Source organism: Dermacentor silvarum, chromosome 8 (genome assembly GCF_013339745.2).
Source record: "Dermacentor silvarum isolate Dsil-2018 chromosome 8, BIME_Dsil_1.4, whole genome shotgun sequence".
Classification (NCBI taxonomy): domain Eukaryota; kingdom Metazoa; phylum Arthropoda; class Arachnida; order Ixodida; family Ixodidae; genus Dermacentor; species Dermacentor silvarum.
Window position 1 is genome coordinate 156,784,885 of NC_051161.1, and position 12,242 is coordinate 156,797,126.

The 12,242-nt window shown below is 46.5% G+C and overlaps 1 protein-coding gene across 5 annotated transcripts in view; it reads right to left on the reverse strand.

Moving 5' to 3' along the window:
- LOC119461789 (solute carrier family 41 member 1-like) overlaps positions 1 to 12,242 on the reverse strand; it is a 299,478-nt gene that overhangs the window by 63,555 nt on the left and 223,681 nt on the right. The gene's annotated exons all lie outside the window — the stretch shown is intronic.

Sequence of the window (12,242 nt, forward strand, 5' to 3'; positions counted from 1 at the left end):
GGCATCTACCGCGATGATCGGTTGTTCGCGGAACCACAATCTGTAGCTGACGGCGTGTTGCACGCGTCCTTGTATTCCAAACGGTGTGCGCGCTATTCGCGTCGCGACTGCTGCGATGCTTCTTTTGCTTTCGCCTGTGCGGCGGTCCAACAAAGGCGGCCTTCCCGGAGTATTGCGGCGGGCGTCCAGGCGTGGCCGAGGAGGAGGGCAGAACCGCGGCGGCTTCGCTTTCGTCGTTTTCCTTCAACGCGACGGGTGCGTTTTCAGGCCGACCGATTGCGCTTTCGGTCTCTTGTGTCCAGCAGAGCGGATCGTATACGGTTTCCACACACTGTGTGTAATGCAGCCTTTGTGTCCACACCCTTTCCCCCCCTCAGCCTCGCGGGCGTCTCTTCCGGGGGCCGCCTTGCCCGCGTTCACCCAGATTCTCCTCCTGCGGGACTCGTGCTTTCGTGACCTCGCGGGTGCTCACGACATTGCATTGCACTGGCTTCGATGTCGCGGTGTTTTTCCCGTGCGAGCAGATGCTCTCTCGCTGCTACTCAGCTACGCAGCGTTAGAGACAAGGCACTGAACATTGTGGAATGCGTGTTCTGTGTCATGCCGACCCCTTTACGCTGTTAGGTACTAAGTTCGCAAAATCGTCCAGCGTTTTCTGTTCTCTTTCTGGTGCTGAAATTAATTCAGGGATACCGGGCACTTAGGAGGCTCATGACATTAATGGAAGCGAGTGCATTGAGAATTTGGTGCAATAGCGAGCTTCAAATGATGCCGCCATACGTGATTTTAGAGGTCAACTGCTTAAAAGCTGCACTGCAGGGAACGCTAACCTATATAGCGGTCAGCTATCTAATTAGCTCACGTGTAAAGCCTTTTTTTTTCTTCTTTCTTTAGTACGAAATTTTCAAAGATGAGGCAATAAACGGGCACCTGAGCAAATGCCGAAGTGTTCGTGAACTGCGTTGGTCTATTTCTGGCCAACGGTTGACTGGAGATGAACAGGACGTGGGTTGAGAGATGGGTGCGGCTGCTGCGGATACTTGAAAACCAGGAAATCGTTCGTAGATGTGGACATCCACCACACGGGGTCAGTAATGTGGCCGCCTTCACTGAGGTTACCGTGGCCCTTGGGCTGACCGTACTAGAAGAATCGGACCAACCTCAATCAAGAGTCGCAACATCGTCGCCTCACTCCTGTTTTAGCTGTCGTCTCTAACCATCGCGCAACACCCAGTAAGCCCCAGACAGCGGGCCGAAATCCAATAAACGTTCTTTCCCCTACGATAAGTATCTTGACGGTTGGATGTATGGGAACGTTGAATGTCGTCATCAGCTCGCATACGAAGGCTCCGAATTTCGCCGTCGCGGTCGTCCAGTGGCTATATCTACTGCTGAGCTCGAGGTCACGGTTTTGATCCTGGCTGCTTTTCAATGCAAGCGAAATGCAGAAAGCGCACTTGCGCTTAAATTTAGGTGCACGTTAAAGAACGCAATGTGATCAAAATTATTCCGGAGTCCCCCACCAGACGACGTGCCTGATAATCATATCGTGGTTCTGGCTCGTAAAATCCCTGTATTTAATTTCAATATAAATCACGTACATAGAAAGATTTTGTGTGCATCTAGTTTTGTCATTGCCATCTTCATGAACTTCCACCGGTCTGCCAAGTATTATAAACAGTCCTATGTCGCATTCTATTTTGTCACATGCCACACCATGTCACGATTAGTGCACGCGATCCACTCAGAGTGTCGTACGTGGTCGACATTTGTAAACACCGAGCTGGTGCACTAAAACGTCGATTACGTTATTCAGTAATAACTTCCACTATAGTTAACACCGAGCTGCATAAAGAGTTGGCGGAGCAACGCTGGCGGGCCTAGGAATACGCGATTCATCTTTTTTTTTTTTTTTTTTTTCAGGCAGCTTGCCCGGTAGCGTTTGCATGCATGGGTGTATAAATGAAATCGTGGATGGGCACTCCCCATGTCGAAATCGCAAAACTCTCTCAGCGTTGTTATCGCCAACGAGCCAACGCGTATAACTTTCGTGCAGTTCGACAGCTCTTAATAATTCTCTCTCGAGTAGTCCTACTTCCTGAGTCACAACTTGCTGTGAATGTCCACGGTAGATGCCGGAACAGCCCACTATGGACAGTTCAAGGGGCCTTTAGGTGCTGGACCCCAGGTTCAGGTAAGGGAAGATTAAGCCCGAGTTAGTTGTCTCTGGAGGGAGACTTCCTCTGCACGGGAAATAATTCCTTCAGAAGGAATCTGCCATCCACTGTGGCGCCCCATGCATTGATTGCTCCATGGCGCCAAAACGCCCGGCAAGAACACTTTTTTGTTGATTTTATGTAGCGCAAGAACGATGCAACGCCCAAAAAAAGAAAAGAAAGAAAGAAAAGGAACAGGTCAACAGAGTGGCACCATTTCTTCTGGCTCTGAACTCGTCTGCTGCAGGTTGTCACAGGGGACGCCTCCCTCTTCTCACTCTATTGCGATCCGCAAAACAAAGTCTTCGTGAGCGACAGCAATACTGCCAGCTGTGGCCTTCGAGATACACGCACAGACACCACCATTCTGCAGAGTGTGTGCGGCTCACAAAACTCCGCGAAAGTTGTCAGCCCGACTTGTTGAGTGATGGCTATTACGTCTGGTTCCAGACTGCACAATGCCGCAGGCGCATATGGTCAGTCCTTAGTGGCCGTGGTGAACAGAGTTTCGTTTCCCTTCGTCACATATGGCGAGATTGCGGATGAGAAAATGGTCTGGCGACAGCGTAACGGAAAGGACAGACACAGCAAAACCAGAAACAGACACGTCTAAGCGTTATGAGCTTCCACCGAGCCTGCCCCCACCTTCCTCCCTCTTTCCTTTTTTTTTGCTCTAATCGCGGATCACTGGCTCAGCCTGACCTACACGCTATCTGCTTTTGTTTTTGAAGGTAAGCCCTTCAATTCACCACTTGGTATTACAGCCAAGCAGTTGCTCAAGCTTCTCGATCGAGCTGGCTTCCCTCTTGTCTGTAGGTTTTACTCGTTGTGCCGGCATACCATGAGCGGCTCAAACGCATGCCGATGGCGTCCAGCCAAACAGCGCAACTATAACGACTGCTGCCGCTGTTTTTAACGGCTGTCTGGTAACTTAATCGGCGTACACATTGCGCGTGCGGTGCTACAAGCGCCTGACACATAATGGCTCTCGCGTGGTTTATCGTGCGCTCGAGCGTTCGACGCACGTGACTTAAGTACGTGCCAATGCTTCCCTAAGTCACAGCGCCACCCAGCAAACATAACGTCACCAATGGCGCCGGATTTTTTGCGATGCTATTTGCACGTATCGTGCGGAACAAAACACCCAACCCGATGCACTGAAGTTCTAAAACTATGGCAGCATATATCTAGCTGCTTTTGCTGCCACTGCGCAATGCAACCTTGCGAACAAGGACGAATTGCGTATAGGCGACAACGGGTGATTACAGGTTATTACTCAAGGGTGATTACAGAAGCTTCGTGTAAATGGGCAAAGAAAACAAACGCTTCTCGGTCTCTCTTTTTACTCGGGACGCCGTCGTGCCGAGGCTCAGAGTTTCGGTCAGCTACCTATATATACAACAGCGTTTCACTTAACATATATTTTTTAAAAGGTTTCTTTGCGCATCGCGTCTTAAAATACTATCAACTTTCTTTGGCATCGAAGGAAAAACCATGGCGCCGAGCTTGTGCATATAGATCATGTCGCCAAGGAGGCCGAATTACTTTTAAATTTCGATTGATATTTGTTGCACGGATACAGCGTCCCGGCGTTGAATAGCACGGACTTTAGCAAAAACTGAAGTGCGACAGCATCATATATTTTGTTTCTTTCTGATGATAAGGTGGAAAATAAACCAAAGATATGCGAAAAACAAATTTGTTGATATTTCTTTACAGCACTTGTCTATTTCCAAGCAAGAAGCACTTCATTGTTTGAACGTCGAACTTGATATGACGCGTTCTTTGCATAACGACGCTTCCCTAGCTACTCGGCTTTCGGACGCTGAAGATCGCAGTAAAGTAATAGAAACAAAGGTTTCCGTCACGCTAGTTGATTGTTCTCAGCATAGCTCCATAGCGAACAATATTGGCAAAGCTAGTGGATTCAGTGTCGCCATGTGGGCTAGTGATTTGGTGCTCTATTTCTCCACATTCAGTGTGGAAATCAGACACAAACGCGCATACGTATGATATATAGTAATGCATATTTTTACGGAGACGTAGTTATTGAACGTAAATTAAGTTTTCCTTTCCTACTACTTATACAGTGACGCTTTTACATATCCTCTTGGATTCCCTTGTTCTTGCCACCGAGCCACAAACCGTAGTCGCGGAGTATGAATGGAATGCGAATGTGTAGCACATATTAAGGTTGGATATGTTGAAACTAATGCGTATCAGAATTTCTACAAAATGGAAATGACCACCCGGTTTCAATTACGAAATTGCACTATGCATAGCAATAGTTGCTGTAAAGCGAATAAGTAGAGTTTCACTCGCACAATTAGTGTTAATTACCTAAATAAATCGTATACCTTATAGCACAGAAAAGCAGGATATGATTCCTCGTATGGATAATTTAGTTTCGCTGTTACGATTACAAACGATGTACAATCGCCGAGCTCAGCAAGGACAGAATGTGGCACATACACAACCGCAACTGTGACTTAGTGCACATATCCCTGAAGCATATTAATGATTAGACGCATGGTGCGTGATATGTACCTACATGGACAGCAATGCAACAAGACGTAGCCGTGTGACCGCGCCTTCCTGCGATTCTTCGGTGGTCGTGGTAACTTTCGGCGAAAGCACAGGTTCGTCTTCTTTAGCAGGGAGGTGGAACGATTATGGGTCAATTTTTAACAATTCTTCGCCTATACAACTTCAAGACAAGAGTGTAAGAAATACAGCACACTTGTTATGTTTGATTTGAATATCTGAGCGATTATTGTAGTAAGCAACAAGTTTTAATAACCATTTGCAACATTTGGTACCCACCATGATGGATGCATTCTCCATTATTTGCTTACCCCACCAAGACGACAATGTAGACAGACCTGTATTTCGTATGTTCACCGCAGGCAAGACACTCATATTTAGAGATTTATGGAATTTTTAAAAATCGCCTGTTGTAGACAGCACAATTCTACTTACTGACCGACATTGTCCGGAGCGACGGACATTACTTGAACAAAAAAAATCAAAACACATATTCAACCAATTACTAGAAATTCACTCATTACCTTCAGAATTCATTCGTTTAAGACACATATTGCAATTTACGAATGGTAGCTTGCGAGTTTGTGCGGCTATCATTCTAGGATGACATTACTTTCGAGTTATGCGCCATTAAACTCGTAAAAACGGACTGTTAGTCCACTTACTTTTTTAACAAAACGCTCTTTTATGCATTGAAGCATAAAGGTAACGGGAACGCCTATGTGTTTCATCCCACAATTTGGGAAATAATATCTCGAAACTGGTGTCATCCTGGAAATTAATTTCAAATGGATGTGTTTAGCGAACTCACCGGTTACAATTTGTAAATTGCAATGTGGGCCGTAATGTAATTACCTAGGAAGTTAATTAGCCAATTATGTTATATATTTGAATATTTATTTCCATTTCTAGTGCTAGTAATGCTCGCCTCTTCAAATAATCCACCTCAAGGACAAGAACAGTGCTATCTGCCACAGGCGATATTTAAAAATTCCGTAAAAATTAAAAATGATCGCCCTGCATGTAAGCAGCCGTTCCCGATATAAATTTCGTGTTTCTTTGTTCACTGCACTCTGTAATTGCTAAAAGGACAGTCTTAGTCCAAATATACGCTTGGTGAAAGGAAGGCCGAAAACTGGGAGCGAAGAACCGGAGGTGGCGCTTACCTGAAATTTGTCAAGTGTCAGTGACTTCACGCTTTTCGACGACGTGTACTATACGACTAGTTAAATGTTGAACAGTGAAGAGTTACTACACGTTGTTTTACGGCAAGCTACTACCTATCGTGGCAGTCGATGGGCAACTTTCTTTCTGGAATAACGGCCCACATAGGCGAAAATAGGGTAAAACTTCTAACGTCACGTGTGGCACGTGTATGGCGAAAAAAATAAAAGTTGCCTTTGTCTCTAAGTTACTTTATGCGAATATGTTCACGTGAATCTTTGTGTATGGAATGACTGCTACAGCATTATCAATAAAGGCGTGATTCATTATACCATGTGACACAACAATAATGTAGAGGCCAGAAGTAATTCATGAGACACACACAAGACAAGAACGGCGTTAGGAGACTGTCGAAAGAAGTGTCGTTACGTAGGCTGCGCTTCTTCCTTTGACGGAGAAGCAAAAAGTGGGCTGTCTGCATTCAACAACGACAAGCAAGTGCTTCGAGATACGGGGTCCGAATTGTGATGCTGAAGGCAGTCGCCTTGCAAAGGGAAGCTGTCAAGCTGAGCAACGGTGATGGTGTCACGTGGAATCGCACGACTGCTTTGTGCCGGCTGTTCTGCAGCACTAGGTTCGTGTTGTCGGAGAGGATGCGTGCATGTCGAAAAACGAAATTGCCTACAGTAATAAACTCTCAGTGTAAATAAGAACTCCATAAAGGGTCACTCGAGACGGCTTTAGCGAACCGAGGCTGTTCGGTATAAGCTTGCTGAAAGGGCTTTTACGCGTTGACGTTTGATAAGGGCGACGTGTATTAATATTGTGAGACGTCGACCGATGCTTTGCTTTTATTTCAGAGCAGCCGCCCGAGACAGAGCCGAAGCACCACACGAGCCAAACGTTGATTATGAGTCGTATGTAGAAATGACGACGACGATATGCACGAATAGCGCGCACACAAGATGATGAGTCGTATTTACAGATGACGACGGCGATATCCGCGAAAAACGCTCACAATATCTCGCATCTTTTGTGCTTCTCTTACGGGGAAGCATGCCAACACTATATTGCGATAAACAACAGGGGCTCATACTCATACATGCTCCTTCGAAACCAGGATTCAAATTTTGAGTCATGCCAAGCTGTTTTAAGTGTTTCGCACAGCTTCCCGCAAAGTACGCACATTTATTAAGAGCGCATAAATTTGGCGGCCAGCAGGTAGCTGCTCTTGCGTAAAAATTGCACTAGTGTTGGTTTTTCGCGTGATTTCGCAACATGTTGGCAGTGCGCCCATCGTTGCCAGCTGTCCATCATCCCACATGACAGCGTGCTTGGATTCAGCAGTGCGCGCTTAGCTGCATGGACTCTGAGCAGTGCGGCCTTCCGCTCTTCGCACGCGTCTGTGGCCACGTGCAGCGAGAGCGAATGGCCAGAACAAAAGAATGTGTTTTTGACCGCGGCTTCTACATGGCGAGATAAGTTGTGTTTACACACGTGTCCAACATCCCACCACAGATTAGACTTTACTGAAGTGATAGAGTGGGAAAGGCACAAGTCCAGAGATAATCAGGGGGCGGCATGGAACATCGGGAAAAACACTAAAAGGGCAGCGTTTATGCGGCTCGGGGAATATCACGTCATTTTGTTGTCGTGCGGATTATCTTCCAGCTGTCGCAGCGAGAGCGATGAATTGCGGACAGGGAAAGTGACGCGGAGTTTTTAGGAGCGCAGTATTTTGCTATCGAGAAACAACACCACCAGGTCAATAAAACTTGTTGCTGGGCTAGTTGGTTCATAATGCGTAAAAAAGACATACGACGCAAAAACAGACCGGCACGAGAGGGCGGACACACGGACAAGAGACAACTTTCAAGTAATTTTATTTAATTCCGAGTTGTGAAAGGACCACACAGCGGCGTTCAGTCTGCGACGTGACGTGTGCAATGACGCACGCACTAGGCACACCTTTAGTCAACCAGGGGCGCGATCGGAGATCTTTGCTAATTTCGCGTTCTGTTCAGTTGCTGCAACTAAACCCCCTGCATCAGCTTCACAGCGGTAGTAGTATGGAGGGGCTTTAGCTGCAACGTCACAAAGTGGCATTATGGAAGATTTGTGACAACGGGAGGGAGAGTGCAGCCAGTCGGCAAGCGGTGAACTCCCCGGTCGACAAAGGTCCGAGGAGTTTGTCGTTTTTGGTGACGTCAAAATGACGACACGCTCATGTCAATCGTTTTGATTAAGAGCACGTCGTCTGCTAGGAGCACAATGCGATGAGAAATGTGAAGTTCGAGCGGTCATCCGCTCGCTACGAGACGGCTTCGCATGGCACGTCTGGTGGATTGGATTAGATCCAAACGGCGGCTGCGGCTACGGAATGGTTCACCACTTGCCGACTGGCTGCTCTCTCCCTCCGGTTGTCCCACATTTTGCATACTGCCACTTTGTGACGTTGCAGCAACTGAACAGAACGCGTTTCGAACAAATATCTCCGATCGCGCCCCAGAACCACGGGGTCACCGTGGCGTCCTGGAAGTTGACGACATAAACGGACTTGCATGACTGTTCGCAGGAACATATCGTTCTGATCGCGACGGGTACATAAAACGCGACACAACTTGTCGCACAAGTAAATGTGCTAGACCAAGACCACCTTTCTTTACGGGCACGAACAAGTTTGTACGGCTGGTTCCTTCCCAAGTTGGGCGAATTGGCAGCATTGAAAAAAAAATTAATATGACGTGGCAGCAAGCATTTTCCTGACACGGTTTATCTTTTGTGATTTGTTGGTGTTTTTGTGTTTTTGTTGGTGTATAATGTCAAAGTCGGCAATACAGAAAAAAAAAAGTCACCGTGGCATCGGCCGGGAAAGCGTGCTCGTTTGGCACCACGGAGGCCCGGGTTCGATTCCCACCCATGCAGAATGAAATTTATCAGGTTTCCTTTCGAGGGCATTAATTTACTTTCTTTATGGAACCTCCCTTAGAAATTTGACGTCAATTCGAACATTTTTGACGTGTGTTCACTCTTTGCCCCGTCAGCCATTTTTAGCACCATCATACGGTTACGCCGCCAACTACGACGCCGGATTTTCGCGTGATGCGGCATATAATACTTTCGCAATAAAACACTGGTGGGATGTGTGCTAAATGATTGCCTCACTGCAACATGCCACGCAAGAACATCTTCTCGCTACCAGAGGCTGTCTCGCCGCTACTTGACGATACACTTAGCAATTGGTCGTGGGAGGCGCGACTCTCCAAACTGGACTTGGGAAGCCAATTGGCGACCCTCGACCAGGCCCGGCGCGCCGCAATAGCCAGTGGGGCCCTGGAAGAGGGGCTCCACCCACAATGACCAAGCATGGTCTTAATTTAAATAAAGTTGTTTCTCTCTCTCTCGCTACCAAACAAAAACATTGACCTATCATTTACGCGGATTATGTTTTGAGGCGACATAAAACGCTTCCATCACTTGCGTTTCTCCGCGTCTTTGGCCCTCTCGTGCTTGTCTGATTTTGCGCAGTATCTTTTCCCTGAACACAATCGGGGCTGCATAAGAACGACAGACTCGGACTTTCTTGCATTTGCATTCATTTGCCATTTGCAGCCATTTGCTGCGATAAGCAGTGAACTTGAAGAAATTATTTTCCCTCTCTCCACTTGTCTCACTGTTTCTGCATGGCCTTCGTCTTCGCTGTGGACGGTGGGTGGAGCCACCGGATAGATTGGCGGGGCCTCCGGCCCCGCTTTAATTCTTTCTCCTCAGGACCTAAATAAAGTTCGTACTCCCTCACTCTTCGCTGTGGAATTTGCGGAATGCTCTGGTCTGGGCACTGAGTCGATTCCTTCATTGATGTTGTACCAATGTGTCATCACCCGTCCCTCAGTTATTTTTTTTAAATACATAAATAGGCCAACCGAGTTTGCGTCGCATGGTCGAAAATTCTGTTTTCATATTTTGCAAACCGACTTAATCCTTACATTGTAAATATTATCTACGTGTGTATTTCCGTTCGTCCATGACGACCATTACAGCTGGGCGAAGTATAAGCAACGATACTTTCACTCCTCCCTAACAACATTAGCAAAAAAAAAAAAACAACAATAGATAAGCCATAACTTAGCACCGCTAACTTTGCTATTATGCTGTAGCGTACTTAGATTGTGATGTCTCGACAGCTGCGCGTGCGTCGCAAGCTACCTCGCGCATTCTTCGTTCATCAAAGTGCCGTTTCTACAGCTCGTACAAAACTTACGATTTCGTGCACACTGTGATGCCCTCGCGACGCTCAACCCACTTCGAATATTTAGTTGGGTGCCTCGTAAGAGGGTGAAGTCGACCGATAGTAATTCTTTAAAGGCTCATTCACACTAGGCCGACACGACACCGATTTTGGGCTGCCGACTGTTGGCGACAGCGTTTTTCTTCCTTTAAAGCGTTCGCCACAACGTTTTCCTTCCTGTAAACTCCCGTCGGTAACAATCGGCAGACCATAATCGGTTTCGTGTTCGCCTAGTGTGTATGAAATGCGTGACCGCCGGTGGGATTGAACCTCTGTTTTCCAACCTCAGCAGCCCAATGCTCAAACGATGGGGCCATGGTCGCACGCATGCCTCTGTCGTGCCAAACTCGCTCTTTGAAACGCCTTGCGCGTTCGTCACGTGCCAGTTTATCGGATTCATTGACAGCGAGTGCTTTTAGACGCTATGCTACGTGCCACCGCCTTCGGGATCGGCCGATTTTTTTCGTCAGAGGAACGGGTTATACCTCCAGAGTGAGTGAAGTCTGTCTGTCATTTTAATGTCATTATTATTATTATTATTATTATTATTATTATTATTATTATTATTATTATTATTATTATTATTATTTTAATTGTCAGCTAACTGAAGTATCAATACCTAATCAATTTTAGTCAATTAAACATTTTTATAGTATGATCGTGAATGTTGTACATTAAAACGTAGCTGTTTTAGCAAATTTAGTAAAGGAATCTTAGAAAGCACTAAATGAAAAAATAAAGGGGCTGCTAATTTCCCGTTTTTGATACGTGCGACTAGGAATTACGAATATGCTTGAATTATTTATAATATCGAATGCTTATTTATTATATATACAATACATGACTTATATGCAAATCTTTCGGAGCAGTCTTTCAGAAGTGGTTTTAAAGCTTAGAAGCACAAGGAAAACCATCAATTACGGCAGTCAGAGTACAGATCGCGGAGTGCTGTCTGATTTGTCATTTTTAGCTGTGAACAGGCCAGAACTATTCTCAGTTTCCGAGGCATAAGTGAACTGCGATCAGCACACTGCGATTACGAATGCTCTCCGTGTAATGGGTTCGTATTTTTCAACCACTTAGTAATGATGTGACGACACTCTTCCCGAAGGGGCATACCTCGAGGACCACAAGTCAGGGTATAGGCCAGAGCAGAGTACGCCATAAGATGCGACATCATCGCCTTATGACCGTGGCGAAAGCAACCCAATGACAGCGATCGCCCGCACTCGCCTACTCAAGGTAAATGCTATGCATGCGCAATGGTTTCCAAGTGTTCACCGCCACGTGTGGGAATCATCATCATCATCAGCCTATATTTATGTCCACTGCAGGACGAAGGCCCTTCCCTGCGATCTCCAATGACCCCAGATCTGACGGTATCCCGTGTGGGAACGGGAAGGACTAAATACATTTTGGGGCAATTGCCGGCCTAATGCAGTGACGTCGTTTGAGGACCGAGTCCAGACGCTGGCTGACGTCCGAGAGACATTTAAAGGGACTCTAAAGAGAAATATTGATGTGCGCTGTATTCGTAAACAACTCTTCCACAGTGCCAAAAGAAGCTGCTCTTGCCGCGAGAGGGCGCTTGGTAAACGCCGCCTTGAAATTGCCGCCTCAGGTCACCTTGACGTCGCGAATTTTGAAGCCGTCTGCTCGGGCCCGGTTAAATTTTGATCGAAAAAAAAATTTCGAGTCTTTTCTAAAGTCTTTTCTAAAGGAGCCAAAAACATAAGTTAGGAAATTTTAAGAACTTTTAGTGAACAACAATGGCCAAAATGCAACGAAACTAACAAACGGTGCAGTCTGTGCGGTCACGGTGACGTATACCGGCCCTGGGGCCTATAGGCGCGAAAATCAACCCGTTACCACGAAATTAACGAAAGCAGGATTCGTCAAGAATGCTTTGTAAATCTAAACTGATTCAGTGTTTCTCTTTGGTGTCTCTTTAGCTCACTATGCAGCTTCCCATGCGAAGCTCCCACTGCCAGTGAGACACTTAGCCCGGTCTCCCTCACCTTGCCCGCTTC